The sequence below is a fragment of the Corvus moneduloides genome, chromosome W (genome assembly GCF_009650955.1).
Source record: "Corvus moneduloides isolate bCorMon1 chromosome W, bCorMon1.pri, whole genome shotgun sequence".
NCBI classification, from domain to species: Eukaryota; Metazoa; Chordata; class Aves; order Passeriformes; family Corvidae; genus Corvus; species Corvus moneduloides.
In genome coordinates this window covers 10156447-10183685 of record NC_045510.1, presented here as the reverse complement: position 1 = coordinate 10183685, position 27239 = coordinate 10156447, and positions in this window count along the sequence as shown.

Here is a 27239-nt window from a genome sequence, read left to right as displayed (position 1 = left end):
GAGGAAAAAAAGAGAAAGTTTGCACCGGCACCAGCTTAAGACAGGAGCCCCTAAACCAGCAGGGAAATACTCACCAGAATTCTGGATTTACCACAGGAAAGCAGATCCGGAGAAAAAAAACATGCGAGAAGGGTCTTCTGCTTACCAGCCGTTCCCTCGCCACGTGGTGTGGGGGAGGGTGCAGGCTGAGGCTCTGGACTCGATGTTACACAAAAAGTAACACCTCGCCACACAGAGCTGGCACAGCAGGACGTGCAGAGCTAACTCCAGCAGACACACAGCTGCCGGGACACCCTGAAAGTCTCTCAGAACCGGAGTTCAGAGATAGCACGTTGGGCGCCAAATGTGGAAGGTATCTTTTCAGCTTTATACCAGCTAGTGCTTGTATTTCAATGCCTTAGAAAGCCTCGAGCAGCATTGAGGGGTAGCACGGGCGATCTAGCACTTTAGTAGCTCTAAAATCGGTACCTGTATCAGCTGCAAAGCAAATACCATCAGCAGAAGCAAAGAGGGAGAAATATAGCTCCCTGCTCGCTCAATTTCCTGCAGTTAGAAGCTTTCAAATGAGACAGACAACCAGAGATGTTCACAGGAAGATAGCTGAGCCAAGAGAGGGTGGGGCCTCCCTCGACTATCTCTTTTATTAGGAGAAGGGGAAAAGGGAGGACTGGGGGCGGACCCGGGGTGACCAGCCAATCAGTCACTGCTAAAGAGTTTGAGTTACATTTGGTTTTGCCCGCGCTTAGAACAAAGGAGCTCAGAGCACGTGGCAGGGGCAAGTGTCTTTGGGAGGGGGAGGGGAAGCTCAGAACAGGCAGCAACAACAGGCGGCTGTAAAAAGCTGGGAAAATTTCTCTGCCAGCTTTTTTAGCATCTACAGAGGTATACAAAACTGATTCCATAAATCATATGAAAGTTCAAGTTTAATGCAGGGATAAATCTTTTCCACCCACTGTGAGAACCAGAGTGAAGAAACAAGTATTCTAAAGCAATACTTGAAGAGAACTCATATATACTGCGGAACTATTGAGACAAAACATATACAAATAGTAATCAAACCAATTAAAAACTGTCAGATTATCTAGTACCTTAACAATACTGAACAAGATTTTTAATACTATGTGAACAAACTTAAGTAGAATAGCTGCCAATCCTTCTGAGATCCTTTAGAAAAAATGGTATTTGCCAGATTTACACATCTTGTTATATCCTATTGTCCTGGTTTGAAAGACAGGTGCCTGCCAAGGAAGGCAGGAACCTCCCTTGGAATGGACTCCCTTCCCTTCAAATTATTATAACCTTCAAATTACAGGGCTTGCAGGCAAAGATATGGGAAAAGGAATAACAGTTCTTTACTAGAATATATATATAACAAGGCAAACAAACAACAACTGTTGGATTCTCCCCCCCGCCATGTGGTCCCAGGAGAGGGGCCCTGGGGAGGAGGCATGGGGTTTCCCTAGCCCCTGGTCAACCTCATTCCCCATTGGTTGTTTTGTGTTCCGCTGCCTGGCAAGGACCCTCGGGTCCCGTGATTGCAGCAGTTCCTCAGCAGAGCCCCGGCCATGCGGCTGGAGAAATAAACATCTCTTGGAAACATCTATCAAAAATCGGTCTATATATTTCTTTTCCACGGGCCTCATTGTCTGATACGCATGTTGCAGTATCACCACTGCAACAAACAACAGCAACAGCAACAAAAACCAGAAACCGAATAACAGCCTTCTCTCGGCTGTCAAGCACCTTCCCCTTTGGTGTAGTTATAGTCACAGCCAGCAGTGGCAGCTGTGATCCTGAACATAGAGGAAGCTCGCAAGTTCACACTGGGACAGCAGATAACTGTTTTTGTCTCTCACACAGTGTCAGCAGTGCTCACACAGAAAGGAAATCACTGGCTAACCCCATCTCGCTTTCTCAAATACCAGGCTGTCCTAGCAGAATCAGAGGATGTGAGTATCCAAGTAACTAACGTTTTAAACCCAGCAGCTTACCTCCAGGGCAAAGCTACTGAGGAGCCTGTACAGCATGACTGCATCGAAACCATGGAGGCAGTTTACTCCAGCTACCCAGACCTAAAGGACTCTCCACTAGAAAATGCGGAAAACTGGTTCACCGATGGGAGCAGTTATGTCAAGAATGGTAAGCGGCTCTCTGGGTATGCAATTACAACCACAGACGCTGTCACTGAGGCAAATCCATTACCTGTGGGGACATCTGCCCAAAAGGCCGAGATAATAGCCCTAACTCGAGCCTTGGCATTAGCCAAAGGAAAACCTATCAACATTTGGACTGATTCAAGGTATGCTTTTGGGGTGGTACATGCTCACGGGGCTATTTGGAAAGAAAGGGGTTTATTAACCTCACAGAAGAAAGAAATCAAGCATGCTACTGAAATCATGCAGTTACTGGAAGCAGTGGTAAAACCTTCAAAAGTGGCTATAATGCATTGTAAGGGACACTATCCCTGAACTGGGAAATGCTATGGCAGACAAAACAGCAAAGGCAGTGGCTGGCAGGGATCAAATTCAAGCCCTCTCTCTAATCCCTTCTAACATCCTTATGGGTGAAAAACCCCCACCATACGACACTGATGGTTTAAATTGGATATAAGAAGGGAAGGGACAAATAGGATCTGATGGGTGGGCTAGAATAAAGGATCTCATTGTCATACCCAGAAAACTGCTAAAATTATTCATCCAAAGCGAACATTCTAAGACACATTGGGGAGTTGATGCTTTATATAACCATTTAAAGGACGAAGTGATAGCATCGAAATTAAAAGAAGCAATTGAGGACATAACTTCCACTTGTGAAATCTGTCTTAAAAACAGCCCTAATACCACTGTTAGGCTAAACACAGGAACTATCACTAAAGGAGTTTTACCAGAGGATGTGTGGCAAATTGACTTTTCTGAATTACCTAGAAAAAGGGGGTACAAGTACCTTCTAGTCCTCACAGACACTTTCTCAGGTTGGCCAGAAGCTTTCCCTTGTAGAACAAATAAAGCTAGAAAAGTTGTTAAAGTTTTAATACAAGAAATTATTCCAAGTTTTGGGGTACCCAGAGAAATTAATTCTGACAGAGGATCACACTTTGTAGCCCAGGTGGTGCAGGGAGTGAGTCATCTACTGGGCATACACTGGCAGTTACATACACCATACAGGCCTGTCTTGGTTTGAGAGACAGGTGTCTGCTAAGGAAGGCAGAAGCCTCCCTTGGAATGGCAGATGTAACCCCTTTCCCTCCGAATTATTATAATTTTGAAATCAAGGGCTTTTAGGCAAAGATGTGGGAAATAGGAATAACAGTTCTTTACTATTATATATATAACCAGTCAAACAAACAACAATAACAATGGCAGTAACAGCGAACAATCACAAACCCAGTCCCAGCCTTCTTGGCTGTTGGGCCCTTTTTCTCCCCTTGGGTGCAGTTCTGCTCACAGCCGGCAGGGGCGCTGGCGGCCCCCTGTGAGCAGGGCAGGTGCGATGGTTTCCCCGCGGCTGCAGGGGGCGCTCCGGAGCGAGCTCGGGGAGTACGTGGCACCGGTGGCCTGGGATCCCGGGAGGGATGGAACAAAGGCTTCACAAACCCCTGGGCTGCTGGCCCCGGTGTCCGGCTGGACCTTCAGGAACAGCAGGCTGGAATGGCAGGCTGGAATGGCAGGCTGGAGCGGCAGGCTGGAGTGGCAGGGATGAGCACAAATCCCGGGTGGCAGACGCGATGTATCCAAGCGGGGAACCCCCCGGAGGTCTAGGCAGGCAGGGCGAGCAGGGCTACAACGCAGCGAAGGCTCGAATCAGCGGCGGGGCAGGGCGGCCACAGCCCGGCCTCCAGTGGGGCAGGGAAGGTGGGCCGGGGATCCTGGGATCTTTCTCCGCAGAAAAAGGAAGAACCAGCAACTTCTCTCTCCGCAGCTTCTCTCTCCTAACAACGAGAGCGAACTGACCCCACACCCAGGTGAAACAAAGGAGTAGCCAGGCCCACCCCACCTTCAGTGGGCAGCTCTTTTGTCTTTCCTTAAGCACCCAGCGATTTGTCATCTTAGTAACAGAATGGGGGAAAATTCGTTTAACAGAAAAAAAACTAGACCTCTTAAAACCCCAACAAGGCCTCAGGCAAGTGGACAAGTAGAAAAGATGAATCACTTATTAAGGCAACAATTAGCCAAAATTTGTCAAGAAACTAATTTATATTGGTATCAGGCTCTGCCCATGGCTTTGCTAAGAATTAGGGTAAAACCACGGCTCAAAGAAAAATTAAGTCCCTTTGAAATTCTGTATGGAAGGCCCTATGGAACAAACGTGATTCACAATGACAGTGTGGCTCTGGTAGGGCAAAGCTACCTAATAGATTATGCAAAGCATTTAAGTCAAAAATTGCAATCAATACGCACTACAGTTGTTAATTGTCAACTGCCGCCACCTGATAAACCCTTTCATAATGTGAAAGCAGGGGATTGGGTTTATGTTAAGTCTCTTTCAGGGGATCCACTCCAGGAGAAATGGGAAGGACCTTATCAGACACTGCTGACCGCTCATACAGCAATTAAAGTACAAGGAAAACCGACCTGGATCCATTATACCAGAACCAAAACCAGAGTGGGAAGCAAGAAGAATAGGACATCTTGCGCCTTCAACTACGAAAAATCGACACAACATGATTTGGACCATATTAGTAACGTTGGTAATTGGGGCAGGCGCATGGGACCAGAATATATACCTTCGATTGCTCAAAGGTGTTGTTGAGAATTTGAATCAAACTGATTGCTGGATATGTTCCCAGATGCCTGAGAATTCTGCTAGAGGCTTTCCTTTGGTTGGGGCAACATTCCCTAATACAACAACAATCTATGCTGCACTTAGTACTAACAGGCTTTCACATTATGTCAACATATCCCCAGATCAATTTCAGCAGAAATTAGAGTTTGAAGAGCCAATAATTGGGTCCTCACCAGTATCCTGCGTGCAGCGGTGCAGAGAAGACCCTGTACCTAAAAACTCAGGAGGGAATAAGACAGACTCCAAATACGGAAACTTAACATTTATAGGGAGTTATGCTAACTGCTCAGAATTCTGGACCTATGGGGGGGCCAACATGTGGAATAAGAATCAAACAAGATGAGGACCAAAGCCAAAGGGTTGGCCAGTGCCCACAGGGCAGGGTTGGTACTGGATATGTGGTCACAACGCCTATAAAGTTTTACCCTTGGGATGGCAAGGCCGCTGTGCCATAGGACCAGTATGTCCCCACATTACTGTTTTTTCTCAACTACAAGGCTTACTCCGGACTTTTATACGGAGGACCAAAAGGACATCAAACCCCTTAATAGATCGGCCCACTAGATTTCACAGCTTTGCCAGATGGTTTATACCGGGACTTGGAGTAAGTGAACTAGAGAAAGCAATAGTCAACCTTTCTGCTATTATAGAAACCATAATGAATGCCAGTGCAGATGCCATAAGAGCACAGCAAATCGAGATTAAGAGCATCTCACAATTAGCCATACAGAATAGACTTGCATTAGATTTTCTGTATGCCAAGGAAGGAGGAGTATGTAGAGTTAGAAATACAAGCTGTTGCAGTTATGTTGATTTAGACAAACAAATAGAAACAGATTTGCAGACAATTCTGGAAAAAACACGGACATTACATCAGATCACCTTGGATGACACTTCTTGGGGGTTTAAAGAGGTATGGGACAAACTTACATCATGGTTACCCAACTTATCCTGGCTTAATTGTTTGTAATAGCTATTTGTGTTATTGCATTGTTACTTAGTGTTTGTATTAGTAGTTATTGTTGTATGATTTTATGTACTTGGAATCACGATGCTTATGCTTAATGGCACAAGCACAAACTTAGAAATAAGATAGAGAAGGGTACTTACTGTAAAAACATGCGAGATTTGTAAAGAATTACAAATAACCAAAGAAAAGGGGGGATTGAGGAAGGGGCAGTCAATAGCTAACTCATGTAAGCACAGTTAACTATTGGGACCCAGCAAATGTTAGTTCAGACAGCAGATGTTAATTACAAAACCTAAGAAGCCGAATTCACCCTAACGTTGTCAAGATAGGGGGGACAAGGATCTTCTCAGAGACCACTGAATCATTCCTCAAAGGACTACGCATGCCCAGGGAGAAAGGTGAAAAGGGCACCGTGAGGAAGACCACTGACCTTCATCAGAAAGACCCCCAAGGAAGAGGAGAAGCCTTCCTCAGCACGACCACCAGGACACACAGCGCATGCGTGACCAGTATGCTAATGATATTAATGACTTCCGAGAAATAATTTGTATAACCACGCCTGTCCCAAGGAATGTGATGAATATTCATAATTTAACCCATAATACTGTGTTGTAGGGAGCACCAGTGTGTGTGTTTGGAGGAGTGATCCCCACACACCTGGCGCGCCGAATAAAGCAAATACCCACTTCTCTGACTCTGTCTCTGAAGTGTCTCCTGGCCCGGTTTTGGCGCGATTCAACAGACATGCAAGTTATCCCAAAACAGCAAGGGGGATTATGGCTCCCCAGGAGCATTTGGATAATGCAATATTTACACTAAAAGTTTTTGCAGGCAGAACATCAATTTGATCCCCAGCAGAGTGATGCCAGTCTGAAGATTTGTGCATGTGAGACCAATTTCTAAAAAGGCTTGACCTAAGGATCCACAATTGGGTGTGCAATGGCAAGGCCTAGCTGATCTACTAACCTAGGGGAGAAGGTACGCAAGTGTTTTATTGACAGCAGGTCTAATGTGGATACCTGCCTGACCTGACAAACATCAATCGCCTCTGAGAAAATGAGGCCCATCAAGAGGAAAAATGACCCAGTCACCATCCAGCCCTCATGGCCAAGGCAAGAGCAGTAGGACTGCCAGGAACATGGCTGTGACCTAAAGGCTTGCGGAGGCAGCCTGCCAACTGCCTTGTGTCCTACTGCATCTGCCATCATGTTGTTGTGTTCCTGCTGACCTTCTTCAGCTATTCCCTGTTCCATGCTTCCAGAAAGACATTCAGTAATGTCAAAGTCAGCACTTCCAGCTAATGGACTTTCTCCTGCCTAAACAGCTGTTGGGGTTTTAGGAGTTCTCCTTCTGTTTTCTTTTTCTGTTAAAGAATTTTCCCCATACATGTTGCCAGGGGGACAAATTACTGGGTGCTTAAGAAAAACAAAAGACCTGGCCACAGAGGGAGGGGTCCATCTGGCTACTCTCTTTCACCTGGGCTTCTGGGCTGTGAGTTCCCGGCGTTTGGACGGAGAGAGAGGCTGGAAGGAATTTGTCAGCATGGCAGGCTTCTGCTTTTTCGGCTGCCTTCCTTCCACCGAAAAAACCCCGGGATTCCCAAGCCCGCCTTTCCCTGCCCCGCTGGGAGCCGGGCTGCGGCCGCCCTGCCCCTGCCATTGCTTCAAGCCTTCGCTACTTCTTAGCCCTGCACGCCCTGCCTACAGAGACCTCCGGGGGGTTCCCACCACAGCTCCGGAGTCCAATACATCTTGTCTGCCACTCGGGATTTGTGCTCGTCCCTGCTGTTCCAGCCTGCTGTTCCCGAGGGTCCGGCTGGACACCGGGATCGGCTGCCTAGGGGGTTTGTGAAGCCTCTGTTCCATCTCTTCCCAGGATCCCAAGCCGCCAGCGCCCCTGCCGGCTGCGACAGTAACTGCACCAAAGGGGAAAGGGCCTGACAGCCAAGAAGGCTGGCACTGGGTTTGTGGTTCTATTTGCTGTTACTGCTATAGATATTGTTGTTTGTTTGCCTTGTTATACACACACACACATATATATATAATAGTAAATGTTGCAATGGGGATGGTTGCAACACGTGTATCAGACAACGAGGCCCATGGAAAAGAATATATGGACCGATTCTTAGGAGATATTTTCAGAGATGTTTATTTCCCTAGTCGCACGGCTGAGGATGCCAAGGAAACTGTGGCAATCACGGGACCTGAGGATCCTTGCCCGCCCAGGGGAACACAAAACAACCAATGGGGAACGAGGTTGACCAGGGGCTAGGGAAACCCAGTGTCTCCCCCCCAGGGCCCCTCTCCCAGGACCACATGGCAGGGGGGAAGGGACCCCAACAAGTAAAGAACTGTTATTCCTTTTCCTCATATCTTTGCCTGAAAGCCCCCTTAATTTCAAAATTATAAGAATTCGGAGGGAAGGGGGTTGCAATTTTTTTCATTTCAAGGAAGACTCCTGCCTTCATTGGCAGACACCTGTCTTTCAAACCGAGACAACAGCACAGCCCCTGAGCTCCAGCCATATGAGCTTTGGAACAGTATCCATTTACTGCCAAGTGCAGGAGAAGCAGCAGCTCTCTCTCTAGGGACATTGGACACTATCTTTTTGTTTTCCTATGCTATGGGTCTCTTTGTCAGTAGCATGGTTGTTCTTGATGGGTTTTATTGATTGTGATCTGTATTCCATGTATCTTATCCTGTGACCTGCAGATAGCCAGTAACAGTCTTAATAAGATAATGGCTTCACAGGTGCAAAGGTGATTAATTTTCTAATGCTACTCAAAATGTGTCACCTGAAAATCCCGTACTTCAGAATGTCTCAGCATGATACAACTGGGCAGTTTTAAATCATGACAATGTTATATATTGTCAAGTCCCTTCAGGCAAATGTTCACGTGAATTACCTCGAGGTGTGTTCTTAATTTGTGGAGATCTCATGTGGCCTGCAATGCCCTCACGTGCTATTGGTGGTCCATGCACTATTGGCCGCCTCACTATGCTTGCCCCAAATTTAACTATGCTTTTAAATCACACGCATGCAACTCGTGACAAACAGTCCTTGCATTCTTTTGCAAGAGACTGCACTAGCACTCTTGATTTCTGGAATTTAGAAAAATGTGTTTTGTCTTCTCTTTTTGTCCCAGGAGTGGCGGCAGCAAAGGCGTTGGGATTGTTAAATAAGTTAGGTTGCTGGCTTGCTAAACAGACTAATGCTACTTCGCTTGCTTTGTCAGGATTGTTAACTGATGTAGATTCTATTAGACACGCCACCCTGCAAAATCGAGCAGCTGTTGACTTTTTGCTGTTGGCACATGGACATGGTTGTGAAGAATTTGATGGCATGTTGTTCCGGTTTGGCCAAATTTAGAAATATATATATACTCTGAGAGAAGGCACAACCACCCCTCCCCCCACCAGGTTCGGGAAAAAAAATAAATTTTCCTCGAAGGAAAGTGAAGAAGATAAAACTATTTATTTAACAAGCACACGGGAAAGGAAAATAATGTTAAATGGTAAAATCTTTCGCTGTAGAGGAAAAACCTGGGAAAGTGTTCGAGTCCTCCCTTTGGTCTCCTCAGAGCTGGGGCTTGGCCCAGGGCCAGGCCCTCTGTGCCCGGTGGAAAGTCCTCCCGATGTGCTCTGATGTTACAGCAATCAGGCAGTCCAGTAGAAAAGGGAGAAAATCCGAAATTCCAGAGAAGGAAAAGTTCAGCTCTCAGCCTCTCTCCAGAGAACAAGGAACTGGAAAAAAACTGGCCAAAAGCTGACTGGAAAAACTGCCAGCCGGGTGCTTCCTCCCTCCCCTGCCCCAGCTGGAAAAAAAAAAACCTGCTATCTTTATGTGACCTTGAACAAGTTTCAAACTGCTTTGAGAAAGTTTTGCTCAGTTTTTTCTTCCCCCTCTCAGGCTCAGTTCAGAGGCATAGAAAGGCCAATAATTAATTTCTGGACATAGGCAGCGATATGGGATACACATCATAAGGTCACCCCAAGACACCCCTTATCCCATATTGTTGGCTCAATGTCCAAACTAAGATATTCTAGTTCTCCACACACATTAATACATATGTAAATATATATATACAGCTATGTACAAACAGTGACAGTGACAATCAGCAAGCAGGGGTATACTGGCATTTCACACTACAGGTGGTTTTCACCCAACAATCAGATCTCCCTGTGGTACACAACGTGTTGTGCCATCTTTCTGCATTACCCACCATGTGCAACCAGGTCCCTGAGCAAAGACAACCCCACGGATGGGTTTGTCTGTACTCGGGGCAGAATTTATCCACACAGTCTTTCCTAACAGACCTCTGACATGCACTACTGGGACCTTATCTCCATCTGTTGTATGCAGGGATTCAGATTGGGCTGGACCAGCTCTATTGGTGGAACCTCGGGTGTTAACTAACCAGGTGGCCTTTGCTAGATTCTGTTCCCAATTTTTGAAAGTTCCCCCACCCAGTGCCTTCAAAGTGGTTTTCAACAATCCATTGCACCGTTCCACTTTGCCTGCAGCTGGTGCATGGTAAGGGATGTGGTACACCCACTCAATGCCATGTTCTCTAGCCCAGGTGTTAATAAGGCTATTCTTAAAATGAGTCCCATTGTCAGACTCGATTCTCTCAGGGGTGCCATGCCTCCAAAGGACTTGCTTTTCCAGGCCCAGGATGGTGTTCCGGGCAGTAGCGTGAGGCACAGGATAGGTCTCCAGCCACCCAGTGGTGGCTTCTACCATTGTGAGCACATAGCGCTTGCCTTGGCGGGTTTGAGGCAGTGTGATGTAATCAATCTGCCAGGCCTCCCCATACTTGTATTTGGACCATCGCCCACCGTACCACAGAGGCTTCACCCGCTTGGCCTGCTTGATCGCAGCGCATGTCTCACAGTCATGGATAACCTGGGAGATACTGTCCATGGTTAGATCCACCCCTCGGTCTCATGCCCACCTATAGGTGGCATCTCTGCCCTGATGGCCTGAGGCATCATGGGCCCATCGAGCTAGGAACAACTCTCCCTTGTGTTTCCAGTCCAAGTCTACCCGTGACACTTCTATCTTTGCAGCCTGATCTACCTGCTTGTTGTTTTGGTGTTCCTCATTAGCCCTACTCTTGGGGACGTGAGCATCTACATGGCGGACTCTCACAACCAGCTTTCTTACTCGGGCAGCCATGTTTTTCCACTCTGCAGCAGCCCAGATTGGTTTTCCCCTACGCTGCCAATTAGCTTTTTCCCACTTTTCTAACCATCCCCACAGAGCATTGGCTACCATCCATGAATCAGTGTAGAGGTAGAGCTTTGGCCATTTCTCCCTTTCAGCAATGTCCAGGGCTAGTTGAACAGCTTTGAGTTCAGCGAGTTGGCTTGATCCACCTTCTCCTTCAGTAGCTTCTGCAACCCGTCGTGTGGGGCTCCATACGGCTGCTTTCCACTTTCGTTTCATCCCTACGATGCGACAAGAACCGTCGGTGAAAAGAGCGTAGCGTGTCTTCTGATGGCAATTGGTTGTACGGTGGAGCTTCTTCAGCGCGTGTCACTTGTTCTTCTTCATCAGCGAGACCAAAGTTTTCACCTTCAGGCCAGTTGGTAATTATTTCCAAAATCCCAGGGCGATTCAGTTTTCCGATTTGGGCGCGCTGTGTGATGAGAGCAATCCATTTGCTCCATGTGGCATTGGTGGCATGGTGGGTAGAGGGAACCTCTGCTTTGAACATCCACCCCAGCACCGGTAGTCGGGGTGCCAGGAGGAGTTGTGCCTCAGTGCCAATTACCTCTGAGACGGCTTGGATTCCTTCATAGGCTGCCAAGATCTCCTTTTCTGTTGGGGTGTAGTTGGCCTCAGACCCTCTGTAGCTTCGGCTCCAGAATCCCAGTGGTCAACCTCGAGTCTCACCAGGCACCTTCTGCCAGAGGCTCCAGGACAGGCCATGGCTTCCGGCTGCAGAATAGAGCACGTTCTTCACTTCGGGTCCTGTCCTAACTGGGCCAAGGGCTACCGCATGAGTGATTTCCTGCTTGATTTGGGCAAAAGCTTGTTGCTGTTCAGGGCCCCAATGGAAATCGTTCTTCTTGCGGGTAACCAGGTAAAGAGGACTCACAATCTGGCTGTACTCGGGAATGTGCATCCTCCAGAAACCTATAGCGCCTAGGAAAGCTTGTGTTTCCTTCTTGTTGGTTGGTGGAGACATTACTGTGATCTTATTGATGACCTCAGTGGGAATCTGACGCCGTCCATCTTGCCATTTCACTCCCAGGAACTGGATCTCTCGGGCAGGTCCCTTGACTTTGCTCTTCTTAATGGCGAAACCAGCTTCCAGGAGAATCCGGATAACTTTCTCTCCTTTCTCAAACACTTCTGTTGCAGTGTTCCCCCACACAATGATGTCATCAATGTACTGCAAATATTCTGGAGCCTCACCCTTTTCTAGTGCAGTCTGGATCAGTCCATGGCAGATAGTGGGACTGTGCTTCCACCCCTGGGGCAGTCGGTTCCAGGTGTACTGCACGCCCCTCCAGGTGAAGGCAAACTGAGGCCTGCACTCTGCTGCCAGAGGAATGGAGAAAAATGCATTGGCAATGTCAATAGTGGCATACCACTTCGCTGCTTTGGACTCCAGCTCGTACTGGAGCTCCAACATGTCCGGCACAGCAGCGCTCAGCGGTGGAGTCACTTCATTCAGGGCACGATAATCCACAGTCAATCTCCATTCTCCTTCCGATTTGCGCACAGGCCAGATGGGGCTGTTGAAAGGTGAGTGGGTCTTGCTGACCACCCCTTGGGTCTCCAGCTCACGGATCATCTTGTGGATGGGAATCACAGCATCTCGAGTTGTCCGGTACTGTCGGCGATGCACTGTCGAGGTAGCAATTGGTACTCTTTGTTCTTCCACCTTCAGAAGGCCTACTGCAGACGAGTTCTCTGATAGCCCAGGCAAAGTGTTCAATTGCTTAATGCCCTCTGTCTCCACAGCAGCTATTCCAAAAGCCCACCTGAGTCCCTTTGGGTCTCTAAAATACCCGTTCCGGAGGAAGTCTATGCCCAAAATGCACGGGGCCTCTGGGCCAGTCACAATGAGATGTCTCTTCCACTCATTTCCAGTCAGGCTCACCTCAGCTTCCACCAAGGTCAAATTTTGTGATCCACCTGTTACACCAGAAATAGAAACAGATTCTACCCCCACATGCTGCGATGGAATTATTGTACACTGCGCACCAGTGTCAACCAAGGCATCATATTTTTGTGGTTCTGATGTACCAGGCCAACGAATCCACACAGTCCAAAAAACACGGTTTTCCCTGACCTCTACCTGGCTAGAGGCAGGGCCCCTCTATGCCTGGTTATCCTTCTTTCCCTGGGCCTGTATCTTAGAGGTTCCTTCATGGGAATTGGACATGCCGTCGTCTTTTCCATCATTTCCAGCAATTTGGCTACAGGCAACTGGAGCTACTTCCTTTTTGGTAGATCCTCCTTTCTGAGACTTGCACTCCTTCAATTCACTCACTCGTGCTGCCAGAGCAGAAGAAGGATGTAGTCCCAATGATCTATTGATAACAATGTACCTTTTAAAACTTAAAAGAGTTAGTTCCAGTGCTATTAAATATTAATTTCAGCAAAACTTTTGAGACTTCTCTAGCCTTGTTGGTGCAACATGGGAAAGCTTCTGGCCATCCAGAAAAAGTATCTACCAATACCAAAATGTACCGGTCCCCATTCTGCCTGGGCAGTTCTGCACAAGCAATTTGTCAATAATCACCTAGTGAATTCTCCTGCTTCACTAGGCCTGGTGTCAGCCTTCTTCCATCCTTGGGATTATTTTGCAAATCAAATCACATATTTTTCGACAACCAATCTATTAATTTCTGTCATCCTTCTGCTTACTATATTCCTTGATAAAGTAATTACCATATTCTTTATTTCCTAATGTGTTTCCTGATGTTTTAGTTCTGTTATCTTATACATTAATTGTAGAGGTAAAATTACCTGCCCACGTGAGGTTACCAATCACCTGCTGGGATTCCCCATAGCTTCTAATGATGGGGCTAACTGCCTGTCCTGATTACAATAATTTGAGTTTTGTTCCCAGACATTCAGCTTTTTGCTAGGTATTAGTGCAGGGATTCCTTTTTCAGCAACCTCTTTAGTTGTTTTGTCAGCTAATTGATTCCCTGTGTTAACTGAGGAGTCTCCAAACTGATGGGTTTTACAAGGGCATCATGGCCACTTCTTCCGGCTTTTGCACACTTTGTAGTAGTTGACTGATTTCTTCTGTGTACCTAATAGGAGCCCCTCTGTGCCGATAACAGTTCCTTTTTCTTCCATATGGTTTCATAGGTGTGTATTATTCCAAAAACATATTTTAAATCAGTTCATATGTTTGCCCTTTTTCCTTCAGTGATTTCTAGCACTCGTAAGGTCATTGATTCTGCTTTTTGTGCTGATATGTTAAAAGGTAAAGCCTGGGCTTCTATTACCTGGGTCGAGGTTCCCTCTGCATACCCAGCTGCCCATTTTTCGTTTCATACCATGCAGCTCCCACCGGTGTATAGGTCCAGTTCTGGGTCCTGGATGGGATTGCTCTTGAGATCCGGTTTGCCAGAACACACTTGTCCAATGGCTACCAGGCAGTCATGGTACAAAGGTCTCTGGGCTTCTTCTGAAGCCTGGAGAAACATGGCTGGGTTTAAAGTAGTCATTACCTTAAGCAGCTCAACGTTGTCTTGCTCCAATAGGGCAACCTGGTATTTCAGCATCCTGCTGGTGATATCCAATATCCTCCTTTTTGTTCCAAACCAGCTATTACCATGTGGGACATATCAGCTTTTGTGTTTCTCTGCAGCTACCACCACTCTCAGGTATCTGGGTCATCCTTTACTCACATTGTCCAATTGTTTGGACAGGCTGCCTCTATGACCCCAAATGCTACACCAGTCCCCCTAGTGCCAGGTGCATCCTTTCATGCCCAAATAACTCAAATGGTTTGGTTTGAATGTGAGAGTCCCAATGCAGGGGTTGTCATTAAGGTTCTTTTAGGGCTTCAAAGGCCCTCTGACTCTCAGGAGTCCATACTAAGTGTTTTTCGGTGGAGGATCATACAAGGGTTTTGCCAGTCCTCCATAACCATCAATCCATAACTGTCGCCATCCGGCCATACCTTAGAAGGCTCGTAGTCCTTGGCTCCGGAGTCTGGAAACAGCTTCTTTTCAGCTGCTTCCCAAGCTTCTTTTTCCCTGCAGGATCTCAAAACTAAAATATATTACTGCTTCTTTGGCTATTTGTGACATTTTCTTTGACACCCTGTATCCAAATAGTCCCAAGAAATTTAAAAGACTTACAGTAGCATCGAGGCACTTACTTTCAGTCTTGATTGCTGGTAAAATATGAACCACACATTGTAGTAAAGTTCTGTCCAGATTTTCTTTTTCCAGCTTTCCAATTTTTTTTCTTTTTTTTTTTTTTTTTTTTTTTTTTTTTGCACCATCCACGTCAGCTGCACCTTCCACCTGGTGTTTGGACTCCCCCATTCAAAAGCAAACAATTTCTTATTATCTGAGTGAAGAGGTATTACAGAAATAAGCATCCTTAAGATCAAGCGCCGTAAAACATTTATATTCCCCTTTCAGTGCTGTCAAGACCGTGTACAGATTAGCTACTGCTGGATCAGGTACTTTTTATTAATAGCCCTTCAATCTTGTACTAATCTATATTCCCCATTTTGCTTTTTAACTGGTAATATTGGTGTGTTATATTCTAATTTACACTCCTTCAATAAGTTTCTCCAACTCTATCCTTGCCTCCAACTTAATAGGATATCATTTTTGCCTTACCAGTTTGGCTTCAGGTTTGAAAGTAATCCTTACCAGTTTGGCCACCTTTGATCATCCGGGCATCTCAGTTGCCCATACCAACAGGGTTAATTCTCTATCTCCTCTGCGATTCCTTCCAACTCTTTTTATTCCTGTAACATAAAAATCTTTGGTGCTGCTGCAGTTCTCCCCAACAAAAGTCCTGAAGACCTCAAACCAAAGAACCCCACAAACCCTGAGCAAGCCACACTGCGCCCAGCCCTTCCCTGCACCTGCTTCCTGGGGAAAATGCATGGGCAGCCTTGAGGTCTGGGCAGAAGCAGGAGGACACAGTGTAGGAATGGGTAGGGTGGTGCTGTGGCATTTCTTAGCTGTCACCTGCTCCTCTGAGACTGGTGACCTCAGGGCCAATGCCATCATCTTCCCTAGGAAAGCCTCTGTGACCTGCAAACTGCCCTCCTAAATGCTCGTGCAAACTTCTCACAAAACATTGGTGCAAACCTCTCTCTGAATCCCCCTGAATGCTGGTGCAGTGGGTGGAGCTGAACAGCCTGTTCCTGTCCCAGGTTTAAATCCCACAGGAGTATCCCCATTCTTCAGTTTGAGGTCTCCGGGACTTTTGTTGGGGAGAACTGCACCAGCATTCAGTGGTAAGTTACATTTTAGTCCTAATCAATACTATTTCTTTTTCAAGCTTTAATATAGGCACCTTGATATCATGAACTGTTTTATGCTGTATTCTACTAGTAGTTATTTTTTAGTTTTATAGTGTGTAGTAAGTAATTCTGATTAAGATCTTTTGTCTGTTATCTCTTGTCTGTTTAATAAATAATTCATTTTATAAATACACCTGATCGGCCATCACTAGAACTTGCGGGCCAGTGATTTCTTATATTTAAACTGTTGCCAAAATCTGAGGCTAAGACTGGGCTTATCTGAAGCTCCCACTTGTCCCATGACATTTTTTGGCATAGTTGAAGGCAGGATGGCAAACGATTTTGTAAAACAGACAAAAGGTTTAGCAGATTACCGACTGAGGCACAGTATTCATACTGAACCTGATGAACCTTGGCCAGTAGATAACTGGTATGAGTCGGACAAAATACAAGAGAAAATAGATGAAAAATGGGGATCACTGAAAGATAAAAAATGAAAAAGTATTATTTGTCATGCACTGGCACTATGTATAAAATCTGCATGGCAATGGAGACAGATGATAAAAGAAACAGATAATCTGAGAAATGAAATAAAGAAAACACAGAATTGTCTCTACAACAACAAAATGACAAATTGAAACAACAGTTAAAAGAAGCCAAGGGAAAACCAAAAACATTGGAAGAAAAATTAGAATTTACATTATTAAAAACCCAATTCTATGGCTGTTAAAAAAATTAAAAAATTCATAACATCACGCAAAGATTGGGATGGTGATATTTGGAAAAGTCCTGGTGAAATTAGTGATGAAAATACTAAATGGGATTCTGATGTGTCTTGGTTTGAAAGACAGGTGACTGCCAAGGAAGGAAGGAACCTCCCTTGGAATGGAAAATATGACCATCTTCCTTCCAAATTATTATAATTTTGAAATTAAGGGACTTTCAAGCAGAGATATGGGAAAAGGAACAACAGTTCTTTACTGGTATATATATATGTATAACAAGGCAAACAAACAACAACAATGGCAGCAACAACAAACAAAACCAGAAACCCAGTAACAGCCTTCTCCCAGCTGTCAAGCACTTTCCCCTCTGGTGTAGTTAGGGTCACAGCCAGCAGGGGTGCTTTTGGCTCCCAGCTGGGCAGGGCAGGTGCCATGATTCCCCCGCGGCTGCAGGGGGCGCTGTGGCTGTGGCGGAAGTTCAGTCACATTCCTCTCACATGGGTAATGGCAGGCGTGCCGGTGGGAGAGATAGAAAAGGGGCTTCCTTTACACACCTACAGGGGCAGCCTATTCTGGTGCCCCTCTGGATGGCAGAATGGACTGTAGCAGGAACCCCAGAGTGGCAGGCTGAAACGGCAGAGGCGAGCAGACCCCAGGGTGGAAAACAAAATGTAGCCGAATCTCTGCAACTGTAGCAGGAGCTGCAGGGAGGTCGGGCGGACACGGGATGTCGGGTTAAAGTGTAGCGAAAAACCCGAAGCAGCGGCAGAAAAACAGCAGGGCTGGACAGTGGCAGCTGGGCTTCTGCAAGCAGCCAGAAGAGGGTCCCTCGGATGTGCTCGGGGGAGGGGGTTCCAGGTTTTCCCCTGGGGCACCCGAGTAGATGGTGAGGTTCCTTTTCCAGTGCGGTCGGGTGTTGGAAAGGTCCCAGTTCAACAGCTGTTCTTACGAGCAAAGGCTCATCCACAGTAGGACAGGCAGTGGGAGGACAAAAGCTCTGCAGTGGCAGCGAATCCGTCTGGCACCAAGCCTCACCTCTAATCTCCACTCCAATCCCGAGAGAGAGAGGAGCCCAGCCCAGCCCCTCACTGCTGTACGTGGTGTTCGGGTGGAGGGGAGTTCACTGTGTTTTCCCCTGAAGCGTCCCTGGCAAGAGATCACTTAGGGTGGTGCTGTGTAGCACGCTAGCTAGCTTACTCCTTCCCCCTGCACAGCTGTTTAAGCGTGAATCACACACGCATGCAAGCCAGATAGCTCAGCATTATCAGAGGCAAAAGTCAAGGAGGGCTCCCCCGCATGGTAAATTCCACGGACGAAATTTATTTTGGTCTCACCGCGAAGGGTCCAGAGGCAAGAGAGGAAGTGGCCTGCTCAGAGAACGGCTTATATAGTGTTACAGAGCCAATGATCTGAGGGCACAGGGGAGGTGTTATGAATGTATTGTGATGTTGGCTTTTCGCATGTTTTTCACAGGGGTAGAAAGGCGGGACTAGGGAAGGGAACCAGTGAGGAGAAGGAAGGGGCCAAGAGGGGGACTAGGCCAGGCATACAGCCGCACAGGCAGATGGGAAATGTAGTTTCCTTGTATCCTGAATCTGGTGAGATATTTACACTTCACTATCCCACCAGTGAGTGGTCTCACCAGAGCTCTCTGGTTCCTCGACCTTCACTACAACACTTCACCCCCCCAGGCCAAGATCTCACGGTATCCCTGCCCTTTCCAAGAAAAAACTGCCCAGCTAAGAGAGTAGCCAGCTGCACCCTTCCCCTTCCTCCTCCTCCTCCCAGCCACATCTTTTGTTCTAAGTGCCGGTTGTTACCATCTCTTAGGCAACAGATGGGACAAAATTCCCTGAGAGAAAGGAGGAAACAAAAGAAAAATCCTAACCTCCAACATGATGAAAGCACAGAACCCCCATCTCCTAAAAAGGAAGAGGTTCCAGAATTTAAAATGAGACCCATAATTAAGACCGAATTTTCTGAAGGACCCCAAGGAGGTCAGAGGAGGAACATGGTCAAAACTACTTCCTGGGATCCCCTGCAATTGGCAAACCTTCAAGAAAAATATGGATGAAGGGCAGGGGAGACAGAAACTGAATATTTGTGGAGAGTTTGTCTCACTGGAGGACATTGGATATTATTGGATGGGGTGGAGAGTTTCGGGTTCTGGGGCACAGGTGTTCTTTTACACCTTGGACCAGACCCTCCTGAGGAACCCCATTCAATAACCAGCAGAACTGCATATTGGGCAGGACAAATAAATATTATGGAGAGAGGGGAACCAGCCTCAATCCCCATTTGGTCAGTTAATGACATCTCTGCTGCTGTTACAAAAGTCACCTGTCTGCAGGCAATGCACAGACGTGCAGACGGAGACATTCCAATTTCCGCAGAGGTGGATCCTAATATGTTAAGACCTCTGATAAAGAGGATCTCCAGCTATGCTAAAAAATTATTTTGTGGGGAGATGAGGTGAAATCAAAAGAGATGTAATACATAATGAAGCTTTACGAGACCCACAAGACCCAAGGAGACCCATCTCCATGTGGGCAGAACTCCTGCACGATATAGTAAACCATGCAATAGAAACAGGCTGGGAAAACCAGGAAAAGAACCCAAGTACTGAAATGTGGTGTCATGGGTTAGCAAGTATAGTCCCGGAAGTGTTCTTGCAAAGGCGTGCTTACAGCTTCCTCTGGGACCTAATAGAACCTATCAGCTGGCCAGTTTGAATATGGACAATTCTTTCAGCCACTTAAAGTTGTGACCGCCTCTGTGATCCACACTTAAGAATAGAAAACCCCCCCCACAGCTCTCTCTCGTTTCCGGTGCTGGGACAGGTAGCTGCGGGCCCTGTGAGGGGGCTGGAGGGCCCAGCCCAGGCCCTGCTCAGGCCAGGCTGGGCCAGGCCACAGACATCCTGGAGCCGATGGGCCCTGTTCCACCCGCAGCTCCCCCACAGACGGAGCACCCCGGCTCCCCCTCTCCAGTGCAGCCAAGATTCAGCCGAAAGCTGCCCACTGCTGTCCGACAAAAGATCATGTAACCAACAGCGATAAGCCACATTCCAGCTGCAAGGCCTAGGTGAGATTAACCCTTTTAGTGCTGTGAAGAGCTGAAAACCTGAGGGAGAAGAAAGAGGAGATGCTTAAAGCTGAAATTCTGTTGTAATGCTATGATGTATCAGAGTATCCATTGTAATTTCATGAAGGCATGCGGGGTGGAGCATTCAACTTGTAATTGTGAGCAAAAGCACCTGCGCTGAGATAAGCAGATGCTGAAGCAGCTGTAATTTCATGAGAAGTTAGGACAGGGAGAGATGGAAGCGATGAGGACTTTTGCTCCAAATGGAAAAGGAGAAGACCTCAGTTCCTAGAGATGCTCCCAGAGATAGTCCTAGAGATGAAGATGAGGAGGACCGTCTTGGGGTGACTTTATGATGTATATCCCATATCGCTGCCCTATGCCCAGAAATTAATTTTTGTGCCTTTCTATGCCTCTAAACTGAGCCTGAGAGGGGGAAGGAAAAACTGAGCAAAACGTCTTCAAAGCAGTTTGCAGCTTGTTCAAGGTCACACAGAGATAGCAATTTTTTTTTCCCAGCTTCAGCAGGGGAGTGAGGAAGCACCTGGCTTGCTGCTCCCAGGTCAGTTTTTGGCTAGTTGTTCAGCTTCTTTTTCTCCGGAGAGAGACTGAGAGTTTAATTTTTTTCCCTTCCCTGGAATTTCGGATTTTCTCCCTTTTCCACTGGACTGCTTCAATATCAGAGCACATCAGGAGGACTTTCCACCGAGCGCAGAGGGCCTGGCCCTGGGCCAAGCTCCAGCTCCGAGGAGACCAAAGGGAGGACGCTAACACTTTCCCAGGTTTTTTCTCCACAGCGAGAGATTTTATTATTTAGCATTATTTTCCCATGTGTTTGTTAAATAAATAGTTTTTATCTCTTTCACTTTCCTTCGAGGAAAATTTATTTTCCCCAAACCTGGTGGGGGAGGGTTGGTGGCCTGCCTTCTCTCAGAGGATATATTTCTAAATTTGTCAAACCGGATCAAGGACCCTTTGCTCCCAGGGAAGGAGGAGGGCCTCTGTTCTTAGAGATGAAATGCTCCCAGAGATGGGTGAAGAGAACTTTTATTTCTGAACGGCTCAACCTTAAAGTTGTACCCCAGCAATTCAAGAGTGGACCCTCGAAAGCAGTTGTGGGAAAAGCTGCAAGTCGGGGAAGGGACTCGCATGCGAGCAGAGAACAAACCCAGGCGGCTGTCTCGTTGTGATAATGTTTTCATAGCATGGGCAAGAGAGACTCCTCTTCCTAAATGGACTGAACAAGGTTATTATGGAAGTGGTAAACAAACTGAACATCTCAAGGGTTGTCTTTTTACATTGTCACTGGGAGAAGGGAGGAAGGTGGGGGGAGGAGAAGTGTTCTGAAGGTGTGGTATGATTTTTTTTTTTCTCTTCTTTTAGGTCTGTTAAAAAACTTCTATATATTCTTTCAAGTTTGGTGCCTGCTTTGCGTTTCTCCTAATTCTTATCTCACAGAGGGTAAATAGTAATGAGTATTTTGGGCCAAACCACTACATGTGGAAACCCCCTAAAAAACAGGTGAGAATTATTAAACAGATTTCACCTGAGAGAAATGAATTATGGCTTTGGCTTTAGGAATACCCAGAGCTGCTTTAAGGAAACAACCTAACAATGTAATAACAGAGTTAATCCAAGCAGTGCACAGTGGGGGGGGGGGAGGGGGTGGAAAGCAGCAGATTCAAACCCAAATCTTTTACAGAGGAAAAAAACCCCCCACTTCCAATTCCTTGGCAACACAGCAGGAAAATCCCCCAAACCCTAAGCGTTGGGGGAACCTTGGGCCTCACCCGGCACATTCTTGCAGGCATGCTGATGCCAAAGATACTATTTTGGGACTCAGTAACTGGTTTCCCAGTCTCCCAGTCTCAGACTCAATACAGAGTGACAATGGATCATGCTTCACCAATGTGATTGGGCCAAAAAGGAAGGTATTAAATGGGATTTTCATACACCTTATTATCCCCAAACAAATGGGATCCTGGAGCATGGCAGTGGTTTGCTAAAGCGCTACCTTATGCGACATGAATCTGGATGGGATAAAAGGTTACCCTCTGTGTTATGGCAGATAAATAACTGATATGGACCAACGGGTAGTCCTGTTTCACAAGCTTTCTTGAGCCCTATGTCTTTTGAAACAGCTCCAAATGAGAAAATGGAAGCTTTTCAGGACAACTTAAAGGTGGGCCAACCAGTCATGGTCAAGTTACCCCAAACTGGGATTGTACCTATGACTCTGATGGACAATCAAGGACCGATGGCCTGGATGGCTATTGGTTCTAATGGCCACCAACACAGAATCAGTTCTCGATGGATATTGCCCATATTCTAAACTGCTCTCATCTTTGTAGAAATTTGTTTTATGCTCTCAACAAAACAAAAGTTTCTCAATGAAGCTTGATAATCTGCTCCTACACTGCCATTATCTGGTGGTAGTGAGTATAGTGCTGTATTTGCAACTAGAGGCCAGAGATGGAATTGCTACTGTAACTCAGTGGAAAAGACACCTTTATCATTGCATAAGTTCTGTTATTTTACTTCCTCTAATAACCTTGGATGTTCAAGTATATTCTCACCAGACAGAAGACTAGGTGTGTATCCAGATGTGAGACAAGGACCTGCTCAAGCAGCAGGGGAAAGGAATGTTGACTACCTACATGGCTGTGAAGGCTACTGAAGGAGACTCCTGGACTCCTATAAGTGAATAAAGTCAGTTCTGGACACAGAGGAACCATACTGAACAGCACAGTAACTAATAAATATGCTGTAGCTAAAGCTGCTACTGAATTGGAAGCTCTAAAATGACAATTATTGTATGTTTAATCTTTTTCTGTTTACGGGCCAATGTTTTCAATATTTTAGCATGGCTGTTCACACCTGGATTAGCCAACCATCCCAACAAAACCTTGCAACTAACAATTATAAAAGAAAGAAAAGAGACCAATGTCTTTTTACCGAAGGGCCACTCTAATACAATCTGTTGACACTGATAACAAACCACAGCAACTGCTGGATTTGTTCTCAGTTTCCCACTCATTCAGATGAAAATATTCGGATGATGGGAATTCCAACACCACACATATTTTCCAATGGTCTTCCTCCAGCTGGAGTGATGCTCCTTCTGGAAGGAAAGACAGCCCAAGTCTCCATAGATCAACAAATCCTGAAAGTACCAATTAGCGCTTTGCAACAAGAAGTTACCAGCCTTTTAAAGATAGTTAAACAAAATCAAATGGCTTTGGATTTGCTTTTGGCTTCCAAAGGTGGTGTGTGCACAGTTAACAACACCAGTTGCTGTGTATACGTACATCAGACTCTGAGAATACAGACTGATTTGAAAGAAATTAGAAAGAACGCCAGAATCTTTCATGAAATACCAAAAAAATCAAGGGGAAGATATATTTGATTGGATAACATGGATTCCAAATTTAAATGGGACCGTGAGAAAATTTGATTCGTTAAATCCCGGACAAAAGACCCTCTAACTAATTAAAGTTAGAAAGTGGTATGTTTATTCAGGCACCAATGGGCGGCATGGGAGTAGCCTCCTAAAGACATGCCAGCGAAGTACAAGGTTCTTCGTTCCCTATTATTACTCAAAGTTGTACATCTTCTACATATGTATGACCCCAGCACCTCCCATACTCCGCTTTGTATTAAAATGAGATCATTAGTCTTTCACGCATGCGCAGTTTCTCTCTCGAATTGAGCGAGGTGTCGGCTGGGGGGTCAGGGGCTGGGGTCAGCTCCTCACTCTATTGCTTTTGGGATTTGAGCAGAGAGGTGAGGTTTTGGTGGTGGACTGTTGCTGCCCAGAGGATTCGCTGCCACTGCTGAGTTTTCATCCTGCACAGCTCTTACTTGCGGTGGAAAAGCTTCCACTCGCAAGAGCAGATGTTGAACTGCAACCTGTCCAACACCCGATCTCACTGAGAAGGGGATCCTGACCCCCTCTCCCTTCCCCGAGGGTGTGTCTCCTGGCTGCATGTGGCAGATGCTTGCAGAAGCCCAGCTGCTGCTGCCCAGCCCTGCTGGTTTTCTGCCTCTGCTTCGGGTTTTTCGCTACACTTTAACCCGACATCTCGTGTCTGCCCGACCTCCCTGCAGCTCCTGCTACGGCTGCGGAGATTCGGCTACATTTTGTTTTCCACCCCGGGGTCTGCTCGCCTCTGCCGTTTCATCCTGCCACTCCGGGGTTCCTGCTACAGTATTCTGCCATCCAGAGGGGCACCAGAATAGGCTGCCCCTGTTGGTTTGTAAAGGAAGCCCCTTTTCTATCTTTCCCACTGGCTCGCCGGCCATTACCCATGTGAGAGGAATGTGACTGAACTTCCGCCACAGCCACAGCGCCCCCTGCAGCCGCGGGGGAATCATGGCACCTGCCCTGCCCAGCTGGGAGCCAAAAGCACCCCTGCTGGCTGTGGCCCTAACTACACCAGAGGGGAAAGTGCTTGACAGCTGGGAGAAGGCTGTTACTGGGTTTCTGGTTTTGTTTGTCGTTACTGCCGTTGTTGCTTGTCAGTGTTGAGACGGACACGACACAAACGAACTGCACCAAACAACTCCAGGCAAAAAGCTGTTTATTCTAAAAAGCCAGTGTCATTTATACACTTTTGTATGTTTATCATTCATGTTACTTATCCATTGGTTGCTTAACTACTACAACAGACTCATTGGCTATAATTTAACTACAGCATACTATTATTGGTTACATACAGCATAAGCATTCTAAGCATTCAGAAAAACACCAGGTGCAGCCTTGTTGCTGTTTTCTATTTCTGTTGTTTAGGTTTCTTGCTTCTTTTGACACTAAGTTTCTCACCGGTTCAAATGGATTGTGCTAAGATCGATGTTGGAATCAGACAGGCTTGCTGACCTGCGGTTAATTCCCACTGTTCCCCCTTTTTGTTTTTCAACCAGAAATGCAGCGTTTATGGTCCTCCACAGGGCCCTTTGCAGAAAGGACAACAAACACAGCACAAGGAGTAAAATGAAAAAGATGACAATCACAATCAAACATCCCATTTTCAGGAGGTCTTTGATCCATTTAACAAGTTGCCAATCACCAAGCACCAAACAGCATTGAACCAATTAGACTCACTCTCTTCTCTTAGCTTTGAAACACTTATTTGTAGTTCTTTGATATTAGCAAACACCGATTTAAAGTGGTCAGAAAGATTCGTGCAGCACATGCCATCAAATTCTTCACAATCATGTCCATGTGCCAACAGCAAAAAGTCAATGGCTGCTTTATTTTGCAAAGTAGCATGTCTAACAGAATCAACATCAGTTAATAATCCTGATAGAGCAAGTGAAGTGGTATTAGTCTGTTTAGAAAGCCAGCAGCCTAACTTATTTAACAATCCTAATGTTTTTCCAGCCACCACTCCTGGAGCAAAAAGGGAAATTAAAACACGTTTTTCTAAATTCCAAAAATCAAGGGCATCATTGCAGTCTCTTGCACACAAGATAAGATACATGGAATACATGTCATAATCAATAAAAACCCATCAAGAACAACCCTGCCACTGACAAAGAGACCTGCAGCATAGGAAAACAAAAAGTGTCCAATGTCCCCAGAGAGAGAGAGAGAGGGCTGCTCCTTCTGCACTTGGAAGTAAATGGCTACTGTTCCAAAGCTCATATGGCTGGAGCTCAGGGGCTGTGCTGTTTAGGCAGGAGAGAGTCCATTAGCTGGAAATGCTGACTTTAACATTACTGAATGTCTTTCTGGAAGCATGGAACAGGGAATAGCTGAAGAAGGTCAGCAGGAACACAATAACATGATGGTAGGTACAGTGGGACACAAGGCTGCTGTTGGCAGGCTGCCTTCATAAGCTTCCAGGCACAGCCATGTTCCTGGCAGCCCTACCCCTGCTCTTGCCTTGGCCACAAGGGCTGGATGATGATTGGGTCATTTTTCTCTCCCTGGGCCTTGTTTTCTCAGAGGCAATCGATGTTTGTCCAGTCAAGCAGGTAACCACTTTAGATCTGTTGGCAATAAAACACATGAATACCTTCTCTCCTAGGTTAGTAAATCAGCTAGGCCTTGCCATTGCAAGCCCAATTGTGGATCCTTACATAAAACCTTTTAGAAATTGGTTTCACACACACAAATCTTCAGACTGGTATTGCTCTGCTGGGGATCAAAATTGATGATCTGCCTGCAAAAACTTTAGTGAAAATATTGCATTATCTAAATGTTCCTGAGGAGCCATATTCCCCCTTTTTTTTTTTTGTGATAACAACGGCGTTTCTCACTATGAACGTGAAGGCAACAGAAAAGCAAGAAAATACATATAATGATGTTGAGTGAAAGTCAGCAATGGAAGAGACGGGGCAGATTGCTTGGATGCAATAAGCCAATTTTATTGGTACAGAGCTGAGTATTTATACCTTTTCAGCAATAACTAGATTCTTATATAAGCAGCAATCACGATAACAACCATATCTATGTTTCTTAATAACATTGCAAAACTAAAAGCTGGCACTAACCAACACAGGTACATACCAAACGCCGTTCCCTTATACTAGCTATTTCGTGGTAGGCCGTACTGCCTGCCATGGTTTGTGGCCTAGCAGCATTAGCGTGTCCACTTCTGACATGAGTTTAGCAGTGCTCTCACTTCTGCTTTCTAGCTGTATCTCCACATCTCCCCTTTTCTTATCTACGAGTAAAATTTTCTTTGTTGACTTATTGATCAGTCTCTGAACACATTGCAAAACACATGGCAGACAAATCATCATAAGCAGCAGCATGGCTAAAATATAAATTCCTGCTTTAGCTAAATGCTTAAGCCAGCCAATAAGTCCCTATCTTCTAAATATGTTTCCAAGCCAGTCGTTATCACTTACAACCCTCAATTTGGTGACACTATCTCGAAGGGCTTGTATGTTAGCATGAATAGACAAAGAGTGATCAGACAAGTTCATTGTCATGGTTTAGCATAGTTTTGTTTTTTAGTAAAGAAGGCTCCATGCAGCATAAGCCTTCAAATTCATCACAACCGTGCCCATGTGCCAAAAGCAAAAAGTCAATTGCAGCTCTATTCTGCAGTGTAGCATATCTCACGCTATCAACGTCTGTTAATAAGCCTGTTAAAGCAGAGCTAGTAGCATTAGTTTGTTTTGCAAGCCAGCAGCCAAGGTTATTCAGGGTTTTTAGTGCATGTGCCATTCCAATAGATGGAATAATAGAGACAAACACTTGGGC